This window comes from Moschus berezovskii, chromosome 17, assembly GCF_049115385.1.
Source record: "Moschus berezovskii isolate FMDL1 chromosome 17, NW_MosBer_1.0, whole genome shotgun sequence".
Taxonomy (NCBI): domain Eukaryota; kingdom Metazoa; phylum Chordata; class Mammalia; order Artiodactyla; family Moschidae; genus Moschus; species Moschus berezovskii.
Genome location: NC_142476.1, coordinates 54,602,277 through 54,614,864, shown reverse-complemented (window position 1 = coordinate 54,614,864; position 12,588 = coordinate 54,602,277).

Sequence of the window (12,588 nt, the reverse complement as noted above, 5' to 3'; positions counted from 1 at the left end):
CATATTGAGTGCAGCACTTTCACAGCATCATCTTTCAAGACTTGAAATAGCTCAACTGGAATTCCATCACCTCCACTAGCTTTGTTCGTAGTGATGCTTTCTAAGGCCCACTTGACTTCACATTCCAAGATGTCTGGCTCTAGGTCAGTGATCACGTTATCGTGACTATCTTGGTCGTGAAGGTCTTTTTTGTACAGTTCTTCTGTGTATTCCTGCCACCTCTTCTTAATATCTTCTGCTTCTGTTAGGTCCATACCATTTCTGTCCTTTATCGAGCCCATCTTTGCATGAAATGTTCCCTTGGAATCTCTAATTTTCTTGAAGAGGTCTCTTGTTTTTCCTAAAATTATTAATGAGATACTTTATATTTTTTGTACTGTCTTCAAAATCTGATATGTATCTTTTACAATTTAAACTAGCCATATATAAATGCTCAAAATTCACATGTAGATAGTGTGATCACACTATTGGAGGGTGCAGCTGTAGGTAGGTTTGACCACCAGCTTGTACTGACAAGTTGAGAAACAGACCCACAGGGCTGCGGAGGCAGGATTCCACTGTTAGCATCTGGCAACTGAAAATCTTGGAGACCAGTGGGAAAGCCAGAACCAACAGGAATGAAGCCTCAGATGGCATCTGCAAAGGTTGAGGACTAGAATTTTTAAACCCTGTATTATCAGGAATGGAGAGCATTCTTTTGAGATTTCATCTCTAGTATTCATCATGATAATTATTAAGCTGTTATTTTTTCTGGTAAAAAGCCATTTCTGGCATTCACTATGATAATTAGCAAAATATCCAGTGTTATCAGAGATCAAGGTGACTAACTTATTTGTAGCTCCATCTCTGGAATGTGGCCTTTCTGGTATGATGCTGGCTAACTATTTCCAGAGGGTGGATTCACAGTTATTAGAATGCTAGCTACTTGTAGGGCATAGTTTAAACCAAATCACCCACAAAGAATATTACACTGTCCCGAAGAAATTTAAAGTCAACCACAGACATCGTGCACCCATGTTGTAAGGAATATTGGCCTGCTTTGTAAACTGTAAACACTATACAAATGTTACAGAACTTACAAGCTTATATTACAGACTATGCGTATCCCATGGATATTTAAGACACACCTTTCTGAGCCACGCGCTGTGCTGCTGCTGCTGCTAAGTCACTTCAGTCGTGTCCGACTCTGTGTGACCCCATAGACGGAAGCCCACCAGGCTCCCCCGTCCCTGGGATTCTCCAGGCAAGAACGCGCTGTGCTAACCAGTAAGAAAAGCAGATAACGGTCATTACAGAAAAGTGTGTTCTTTGAGGGACCCAAATTAAACTTTTTAAGTGATTTAGGTGATGGTGCTAGGAATGTTACTTTTGTTTTTTGAAGTGCCTGCCCCACCACCAACAAATAAGTTTCAAACTATCGTGTGTGAAGCTGGGTATGAGCTAAATGACTCTACGCTTCCCTGGTTCAGTTCAGTTCAGTCGCTCAGTCGTGTCCAACTCTCCGCGACCCCATGAATCACAGCACGCCAGGCCTCCCTGTCCATCACCAACTCCCGGAGTTCACTCAAACTCATGTCCACAGAGTCGGTGATGCCATCCAGCCATCTCATCCTTGGTCGTCCCCTTCTCCTCCAGCCCCCAACCTTTCCCAGCATCAGAGACTTTTCCAGTGAGTCAACTCGTCGCATGAGGTGGCCAAAGTATTGAAGTTTCAGCTTTAGCATCAGTCCTTCCAATGAACACCCAGGATTGATCTCCCTTAGAATGGACTGGTTGGATCTCCTTGCGGTACAAGGGACTCTCAAGAGTCTTCTCCAACACCACAGTTCAAAAGCATCAGTTCTTCGGTGATCAGCTTTCTTCACAGTCCAACTCTCACATCCATACATGACAATGGGAAAAACCATAAGCCTTGACTAGACGGACCTTTGTTGGCAAAGTAATGTCTCTGCTTTTTAATATATTATCAAGGTTGGTCATAACTTTCCTTCCAGGGAGTAAGCGTCTTTTAATTTCATGGCTGCAATCCTCTGGTTACTCTCATGCTTTTCTGACAATTGCTCTTTGTTCATTTGGTTAGTCAACATATACTTTATAAGGGCTCACTATAACCGACTCTGTGGACATGAGTTTGAGTGAACTTCGGGAGTTGGTGATGGACAGGGAGGCCTGGCGTGCTGTGATTCATGGGGTCGCGGAGAGTCGGACACGACTGAGCGACTGAACTGAACTGAACTGATATGCCAACCTCTGCTCCAGAGACTGGGGAAACATCCTGGCAAATAAAACAAGACAAATTTCCTGCTTCTACAGACCTCACATCCTGGAGGGGAGGGGAGGGGAGGGGAGGGGTGGGGGTAGGGATAAGGGGAGAAAGAGACAATAAACATATAAATGAATAATGGTAAATACTCTGAAAAAATGAAACAAGGTAATAATAATAGCAGCTAACAAATGTTGAGCATTTACTGTTACTGTTTAGTGTTAATTCACTGAAGCTGTACATCAATCCTACTTTACCCATAAGGAATCTCCCATGAGGAAACTTATGCACAGAGAGCTTAGGTAACTCGACCAAAGTCACAGTGGTAACAGCACAGAGTAGTTTGTCTACAGATTCCATTTCCTTAACCACCATGCCATACCACCACCCTAATGTGATAGAGAGTAACAGGTGGTGGTGGTGGGGTGGGGGAGATACAGGACATGCCCTGCAAAGAGGGCCTCTTTGTAAAGGTGATGTTTGATCTGAATACTGAATGACAATTATGTGAAGACCACTGTGTAAAACATTCCTGGCACAGACACAGCAGTGGAAAAGTTCCCAAAGCAAGAGCTAGATTGATGTATTTAAGGAACAAGAAAAGGGCCAGTGTGGCTGGTAGAGTAGTAAGTAATGGAGAGAATGTTCATGAGGCCACTGGGGCTAGGGCTTGAGGGTCATGGGAAGGCATTTGGAAACCACTGAGGACGCTATGCAAGAAAGTAACGATCTAGTCTGCAGTTTTAAAAACACACTGGCAATTATTTGGAGAACGGATCATAAGAAGAGTGAAAGGCAACAAAGAGACAGCGTAGGCAACTTTACCAATAGTCTCTGTGAGGAGTAATAGTGACTTGGGCTACAGCACGAGGAACAGAGATGGAGTTAAGTGGTCAGAAATATACTATGCAATAGAGGGCTGTGGACGGAGAAGGCAATGGCAAGCCACTCCGGTACTCTTGCCTGGAAAATCCCATGGATGGAGGAGCCTGGTAGGCTGCAGTCCATGGGGTCGCTACGAGTCGGACACGACTGAGCAACTTCACTTTCACTTTTCACTTTTACACATTGGAGAAGGAAATGGCAACCCACTCCAGTGTTCGTGCCTGGAGAATCCCAGGGACGGGGGAGCCTGGTGGACTTTCGTCTATGGGGTCGCACAGAGTTGGACATGACTGAAGTGACTTAGCAGCAGCAGCAGCAGAGGACTGTGGAACGAATGGTGTGCCGCCACCCCCACCCACCGTCACATCTAGATGTTGAAATCCTAAACCCTAGTTCACAGATTGAAGCCCTAACCTAAATGGGGATTGGGCCTTTGGTCAATAGTTTGGGTTAGATGCGGTTATGAGGGTGTGATCCTCATAATGGGATTAATGCCTTATTTTGGGGGGCTCCAAAATCGCTGCGGATACTGATTGCAGCCATGAAATTAAAAGACGCTTACTCCTTGGAAGGACAGTTATGACCAACCTAGATAGCATATTAAAAAGCAGAGACATTACTTTGCCAACCAAGGTCCGTCTAGTCAAGGCTGTGGTTTTTCCAGTGGTCATGTATGGATGTGAGAGTTGGACTGTGAAGAAAGCTGATCGCCGAAGAATCGATGCTTTTGAACTGTGGTGCTGGAGAAGACTCTTGAGAGTCCCTTGGACTGCAAGGAGATCCAACCAGTCCATCCTAAAGGAGATCAATCCTGGGTGTTCATTGGAAGGACTGATGCTAAAGCTGAAACTCCAATACTTTGGCCACCTCATGTGAAGAGTTGACTCACTGGAAAAGACTCTGATGCTGGGAGGGATTGGGGGTGGGAGGAGACGGGGACGACAGAGAATGAGATGGCTGGATGGCATCACCGACTCGATGGACATGAGTTTGAGTGAACTCTGGGAGTTGGTGATGGACAGGGAGGCCTGACGTGCTGTGATTCATGGGGTCGCGGAGAGTCGGACACGACTGAGTGACTGAACTGAACTGAACTGAAGAAGAGACACCAGAGAGCTTACCCTCTCTCCCCATCTCTGCTATGTGAGGACAGGGTGAGAAGGCAATAATCTGCAAGACAGGAAGAGCACTCTCACTAGAACTGTGACAATGCAAATGTCTGAAGGTGAAGCCCCTGCACCTATGGTATTTTGTTTTGGTAGTGTAAGCCCACACAGAGTTAATGGTATTTGCCTGTAAGAGGAAGTGAAGAAAGGGATCAAGGTTGCTGCCTTGGGTTTGGCTCTAGCAATTGTGTGCATGGTGAAACCATAACAAGTTCACAGAACCTGTTAGATATCCAAGTGGAACTGTGAAGTCGGCTGATAAAGCTTTGAAAGAGTCACTGGAAAGTTCCAGACAGGAGATAATAAAGTGGATGTCATGTTCTCATAGGTTGCAAATATCCTGATATACTGTATGATTCAGTTATACTTAACACATAAAAAAAGGAAAAAAAAAGAATAATACAGCTATAGCACAAGACAGTATCTGAACAAATGAATTTAGAGACTACTCCCTCTCTGTGTAAGATTCTTTCTCCACTATTCAGTGCTGTGTTGGTAAATGGTTAACAGCTTATAAAGTTTATTATATCAAAGATACATAGCACACAATTTACAAACATAATAATAAAATACATAATATTCTTTATTGTAGATTCCACAAAGCCAATCGATTCTCACAATATGCTTTCATTGATTTTTGCTGTACTCTTGTGTTCATGGTCAATCTATGGTTGCAGTTGGTGAATGAGTATAGTTCTGATATGAATGGAGGTTACTATTTTCATTTATAGTAACAGTTAGAATGAAAACAAAACAACAAGGACATATGTTGGAACTTCACTCATTAATCAATGATATGAGTTATCTTCTGTGCTGAATTCAATATAGATTTTAACAGTAGAATATTTTCTCAATTCTTATTGCTATCACAATGTAACATCTACAGTCAAGAAGGAGTTTTGATTTGTATTGTTATTAACATTCTTCATCACTTCATTAAGTCTAGACACTCAGCAAAATGTTACACAAAGCCCTGATTTGCAGCATTTGCTAAATTCTATACAGTAAACACTCCCACCATGGTGAACTTCATGGTACCAATATGACATCACTGAATGCAGAGTTGGGAAAAGATTTATTGTTTGTTGTTTGTTTTAGTCATTCAGTCCTTTTTCTTTGCGACCCCGTGGCACTTTACAGGCAAAAATACTAGAGTGGGTTGCTATTTCCTTCTCTGGTGATCTTTCCGACCCAGGGATTGAAACTGCCTCTCTTGTGTCTCCTGCATTGGCAGGTGAATTCTTTACCACTGTGCCTCCTGCGAAGCCCCCATAGAGATATAACAAATGTAAATAATCTCTGATCATGGATAATACTAATAGCTGGTGTCCAAACTCTCAATTCCAATCCAGCAAAACTGAGGACCAGACACTAGAGTCTAGTATGCATGATTGCCAGTGGCCCCTCTTCAGAGATGTGTCTGGGAAATATACAAGCCTTTCTCATGTCATATCCTACAATCTTCACTGTCATTGTTTTCAAAATCACAGCATCACTTTCTGACCAGAGCCCTTCTAGCTATTTCCCTGTTTTGCTTCAAGACTATTTTCAACTTCATCATATATTTCCTTCCAATATAGTAGGTTCCAAAGTTAGCAGAGCTTGGTTTGGGTACACGTTTGCTGCTCACTGTGTGGAGTATTCTTGGGCAAATCCTCCATGTTCTCAGCTGCAAAACAGAGATTAAAGCAGTACCTATCTGTGTCTGTGAGGGTCAGACTTAGGTAAACCATGTCGAGGGCTGCTGCTGCTGCTGCTGCTAAGTCGCTTCAGTCGTGTCCGACTCTCTGTGCGACCCCATAGACAGCAGCCCACCAGGCTCCCCCGTCCCTGGGATTCTCCAGGCAAGAACACTGGAGTAGGTTGCCATTTCCTTCTCCAATGCATGAAAGTGAAAAGTGAAAGTGAAGTTACTCGGTCGTGTCCGACTCTTAGCAACCCCATGGACTGCAACCTACCAGGCTCCTCCGTCCATGGGATTTTCTAGGCAAGAGTACTGGAGTGGGGTGCCATTGCCTTCTCCATGTCGAGGGCTGCCACATGCCAAACATTCCATTATTGTTACATCTTGTGACTGCTGTTCTGTGGCTGGTCCAGACCCCAGGGGGCCTGGTTTTATTCACCAAAGTTCTCATTTGAACTCTCAGTTCAACCTTTGGGTCTCAACCCAAAGGTTCAAAGCCTTCCATCTTTGAACCCTTGCTTTTCCATGGCCTTTGGGATGCAAAGCCCTAACCTCTGACTCATTTACCTGAGAGACCCCATCCTATCTTTTTAAACAATTATATTTTAATGACCTCTTTCTCCTCTGCTGTAATATGAGTTCCACAAGGGAAATAATCTTTGCTTTGTTTATTTATCTAACCTTCATTGTAAGTTGTCAACAAGCATTTACAGATGAATGGTGAATGAAAGGGTGGAAAGTTAGACATTAGTCTGTTAACAGTCACTATGCAGGGAATTATTTTTTTTTCATGATACACCTGAATATTGTGTGCTGTATGTGATACACTGGGCTTCCCTGCTGGTTCAGTTGGTAAAGAATCTGCCTGTAATGCAGGAGACCAAGGTTCGATCCCTGGGTCGGGAAGATCCCCTGGAGAAGGAAATGGCAACCCACTCCACTATTCTTGCCTGGAGAATCCCATGGACATAGGAGCCTGGTGGGCTACAGTCCATGGGGTTGTAAAGAGTCAGACACAACTAAGCAAGTAACACTTTATGTGATCCACTAAGCATAGATTACTTTTGTAATTTTAAAGGTAACTTAATAAAGGAATAAGGAACTGAAATGTAAACTTGATTGGAAGCTCTTGTAGTCTCACAGCTAATGAAACAGTGCTCTGTGCTGTGCTTAGCCAGTCAGTCATGTCCGACTCTTTCTGACCCCATGGATTGTAGGCTGCCAGGCTCCTCTGTCCATGGGATTCTCTGGGCAAGAATAGTGGAGTGGGTTGCCATGTCCTCCTCCAGGACATCTTCCCAACCCAGGGATCAAACCCGGCTCTCCCTTATGGCAGGCAGATTCTTTACCATCTGAGCCACTATGGAAGCCCAAGAATACTAGAGTGGGTGGCCTATCCCTTCTCCGGGGGTCTTCCAGACCCAGGAATCCAACACTTGCATTGCAGGTGGATTCTTTACTAGCTGAGCTGTGCTCATGGTTCTTTATTACGTGGTAACAATCTTGGCCTGTGAGAACCTGAAGGAGCAGCTGTAAAGCATTTGACAGGAAAGATGAAGGGATACAGCATGTGCAAATTTCCTGACAAAGTGCTAAGTTATTGTAACATACTTAAGGTGAGAAATAGTAACACATGATTCTCTGCTGTTTCTCAGTTCTCTCCAAAGCTGTGTTTCTAGTTCAAGTTAAAAACTATTTGCTCTGTTACCTTTAAAACAACAAAAAGTCCCCATTCCTTCCCATAGCACTCCATGAGTCCTGCCCTAAGAATCTCAAGGCTGCCTTGTCTCCTGAGTTATACCCCTCCTCCTTGCAAACACCTACCCCAGTCTAAGTTCAAAATCAAGGAGGAAGAAGCAAGTTTGTTAGGACAAATAGCTTCCCTGGTGGTTAGGATGGTAAAGAATCTGCCTGCAATGCAGGGGACCTGGGTTTGATCCCTGGGTCGGAATGATGCTTTGAAGAAGGAAATGGCAACCCACTTCAGTATTCTTCTTTCTTTTTTAATTAAAGGATAACTGCTTTACAGAATTTTGTTGCTTTCAGTCAAACATCAGCATGAATTGGCCATAGGTGTACATATACGCCCTCCCTCTTGAATCTCCCTCCCATCTCGCTCCCCACCCTATCCCTCTAGGTTGATACAGAGCCCTCATTTGAGTTCCCTGAGACATGAAGCAAGTCAGAACTGTACATGGAACAACAGACTGGTTCCAAATAGGAAAAAGAGTACATCAAGCTTGTATATTGTCACCCTGCTTATTTAACTTATATGCAGAGTACATCATGAGGAATGCTGGGCTGGAAGAAGCACAAGCTGGAATCAAGATTGCCGGGAGAAATATCAATAACCTCAGATATGCAGATGGCATATGTCAGAAAGGAAAGAGGAACTAAAAAGCCTTTTGATGAAAGTAAAAGCGGAGAGTGAAAAGGTTGGCTTGAAGTTCAACATTCAGAAAACAAAGATCATGGCATCTGGTCCCATCACTTCATGGGAAATAGATGGGAAAACAGTGGAAACAGTATCAGACTTTATTTTTCTGGGCTCCAAAATCATTGCGGATTTTGATTGCAGCCATGAAATTAAAAGACGCTTACTCCTTGGAAGGAAAGTTATGACCAACCTAGATAGTATATTAAAAAGCAGAGACATTACTTTGGCAACCAAGGCCCGTCTAGTCAAGGCTATGGTTTTTCCCGTGGTCATGTATGGATGTGAGAGTTGGACTGTGAAGAAAGCTGATCGCTGAAGAATTGATGCTTTTGAACTGTGGTGCTGGAGAAGACTCTTGAGAGTCCCTTGGACTGCAAGGAGATACAACCAGTCCATTCTAAAGGAGATCAGTCCTGGGTGTTCATTGGAAGGACTGATGCTAAAGCTGAAACTCCAATACTTTGGCCACCTCATGTGACAAGTTGACTCACTGGAAAAGTCTCTGATGCTGGGAGGGATTGGGGGCAGAAGGAGAAGGAGACGACAGAGAATGAGATGGCTGGATGGCATCACCGACTCGATGGACATGAGTTTGAGTGAACTCTGGGAGTTGGTGATGGACAGGGAGGCCTGGCGTGCTGTGATTCATGGGGTCGCAGAGAGTCGGACACGACTGAGCGACTGAACTGAACTGATTCGTAAGGCCTCCTCAGACAGCCATTTTGATTTTTTGCATTTCTTTTCCATGGGGATGGTCTTGGTCCCTGTCTCCTGTACAATGTCACGAACCTCCATCCAGAGTTCATCAGGCACTCTATCTATCAGATCTAGTCCCTTAAATCTATTTCTCACTTCCACTGTATAATCATAAGGGATGTGATTTAGGTCTGTCTGAATGGTCTAGTGGTTTTCCCTACTTTCTTCAATTTAAGTCTGAATTTGGCAATAAAGAGTTCATGATCTGAGCCACAGTCAGCTCCTGGTCTTGTTTTTGCTAACTGTATACAGCTTCTCCATCTTTGGCTGCAAAGAATATAATCAATCTGATTTTGGTGTTGACCATCTGGTGATGTCCATGTGTAGAGTCTTCTATTGTGTTGTTGGAAGAGGGTGTTTGCTATGACCAGTGTGTTCTCTTGGCAAAACTCTATTAGCCTTTGCCCTGCTTCATTCCGTGCTCCAAGGCCAAATTTACTTGTTACTCCAGGTGTTTCTTGACTTCCTACTTTTGCATTCCAGTCCCCCATAATGAAAAGCCTTTGACTTGTGGATCACAATAAACTGTGGAAAATTCTGAAAGAGATGGGAATACCAGACCACCTGACCTGCCTCTTGAGAAACCTGTATGCAGTTCAGGGAGCAACAGTCAGAACTGTACATGAAACAACAGATTGGTTCCAAATAAGAAAAGGAGTACGTCAAGGCTGTATATTGTCACCTTGCTTATTTAACTTATATGCAGAGTACATCATGAGAAATGCTGGGCTGGAAGAAGCACAAGCTGGAATCAAGATTGCCGGGAGAAATATTAATAACCTCAGATATGCAGATGACACCACCCTTATGGAAGAAAGTGAAGAGGAACTCAAAAGCCTCTTGATGAAAGTGAAAGAGGAGAGTGAAAAGGTTGGCTTGAAGCTCAACATTCGGAAAACAAAGATCATGGCATCTAGTCCCATCACTTCATGGGAAATAGATGGAAAACCAGTGGCAACAGTGTCAGACTTAATTTTTTTGGGCTCCAAAATCACTGCGGATTTTGATTGCAGCCAGGAAATTAAAAGATGCTTACTCCTCGGAAGGAAAGTTATGACCAACCTAGATAGTATATTAAAAAGCAGAGACATTACTTTGCCAACCAAGGTCCATCTAGTCAAAGTTATGATTTTTCCCGTGGTCATGTATGGATGTGAGAGTTGGACTGTGAAGAAAGCTGATCGCCGAAGAATTGATGCTTTTGAACTGTGGTGCTGGAGAAGACTCTTGAGAGTCCCTTGGACTGCAAGGAGATCCAACCAGTCCATTCTAAAGGAGATCAGTCCTGGGTGTTCATTGGAAGGACTGATGCTGAAGCTGAAACTCCAATACTTTGGCCACCTCATGTGACAAGTTGACTCACTGGAAAAGACTCTGATACTGGGAGTGATTGGGGGCGGGAGGAGAAGGAGACGACAGAGAATGAGATGGCTGGATGGCATCACCGACTTGATGGACATGAGTTTGAGTGAACTCTGGGAGTTAGTGATGGACAGGGAGGCCTGGCGTGCTGTGATTCATGGGGTCGCAAAGATTCGGACACGACTGAGCAACTGAACTGAACTGAACTGAATATAAGTTACTCCAGTATTCTTGCCTGGAGAAATCCATGGACAGAGGACCCTAGCAGGCTACAGTCTATGGGGTTGAAAAGAGTTCAGCTAACACTTTCACAATCAATTAGGACAAAGGGAGTCTGTGAAAAGTCTGTCCAATGGTCAGCAAACTCTTTAATAAATAAACTAATGATCCTAAAGATTTCAGATTTTGCAAGCTTTTGTCCTCACTATTGTTACTAAAGTTTATTTAAAAAGTATGTTTTCTTTTACTCATGGCAGCTGTTCTCTTCACCTATCCCTTGTATTCTTTCATCTACTTCTCTGTTCCAACTTCTTTTTTTATTTACTTCCTTTTCCCACTGTACGGAAAATCAAGTCCATCAGGCATGAAGTCTTCAGACCAGGGACATTCTGGGCAGGAAAGACTACACCAGTGTGTTCAAACAAGTGGACAGGAAAGATGCCTGTGTCACAAGAGTGCAGGGAATGGTACCACTGCTACTTCCCATCATTTTGATAAGAGACAGGAGGGGAAGAGCAAGGGTTTATTTGCCTTTCTTACCTTCTCTAGAAAATAAGAAAGCTAGAAAATGCTAAAAGAATCAGGTAGGGATGTGCTGAAATCAGAGTAACCCTGAACCAAATAAATAGGGCATTTTTATAACCGGAAATCAGACCAAGGAAGGGAAGTTAGGGAGTACAAGAAAAATGTGATCACAGTAAGAGGGTTTTGGGAGAGATTAACCAAAGCAGGACATGCCATGAGATTAACGCTCAGAACAAAAGCAGGGCTGAGGTGTGAGTCTGGTCTCAGTGCTGACTCACTGGAGTTCTGCTCCCCATGGTAGTAAACACCTGTCTGCTCAAGTGGATGTGTGCGTTTGGAAATTTACTTTTCATCCTGAGCATTTTATTGCTGCCCACAGAGGGTCTGGAATGATGAATGGATCAAGAAAACGGGTCTATCCAAAGGATGGAATATTATTCAACCATCAGTTCAGTTCAGTTCAGTCGCTCAGTCGTGTCCGACTCTCTGCGACCCCATGAATCACAGCACGCCAGGCCTCCCTGTCCATCACCAACCCCCGGAGTACACTCAAATTCATGTCCACAGAGTCGGTGATGCCATCCAGCCATCTCATTCTCCGTCGTCCCCTTCTCCTCCCGCCCCCAACCTTTCCCAGCATCACAGTCTTTTCCAGTGAGTCAACTCGTCGCATGAGGTGGCCAAAGTATTGCAGTTTCAGCTTTAGCATCAGTCCCTCCAATGAACATCCAGGGTTGATCTCCTTTAGAATGGACTGGTTGGATCTCCTTGCAGTATAAGGGACTCTCAAGAGTCTTCTCCAACACCACAGTTCAAAAGCATCGATTCTTCGGCGATCATATTCAACCATAGAAAGGATTAAAGTACAGACTGTCTCTGACTTCTGGTGGTTTGACTGACGATTTTTCAGCTTCACAGTGGTGCTAGAGCAATATGCATTAAGCAGAAACTGTTACTTTGAGCTTTGCGTGGTATAATCCTCTGTCCCTCTGTCATGATGCTGAGCAATGGCAGCAGCCACAGCTCTCCATCAGCCACACAACCATTCTGCACCCAGACAGCTATTCTTTTTCACTTTCAGTACAGCATTCAATAAATTACATGATATATTCAACACTTTATAAAATAGGCTTTGTGGTAAATGATTTTGCCCAAAATTGTAGGGGAACTAAACAGCCTCTCGCTGAGAGTGAAAGAAGAGAGTGAAAAAGCTGGCTTAAAACTCAACATAAAAAACCAAGATCATGGTCCCATCACTTCATGGCAAATAGAAAGGAAAAAAGTGGAAGCG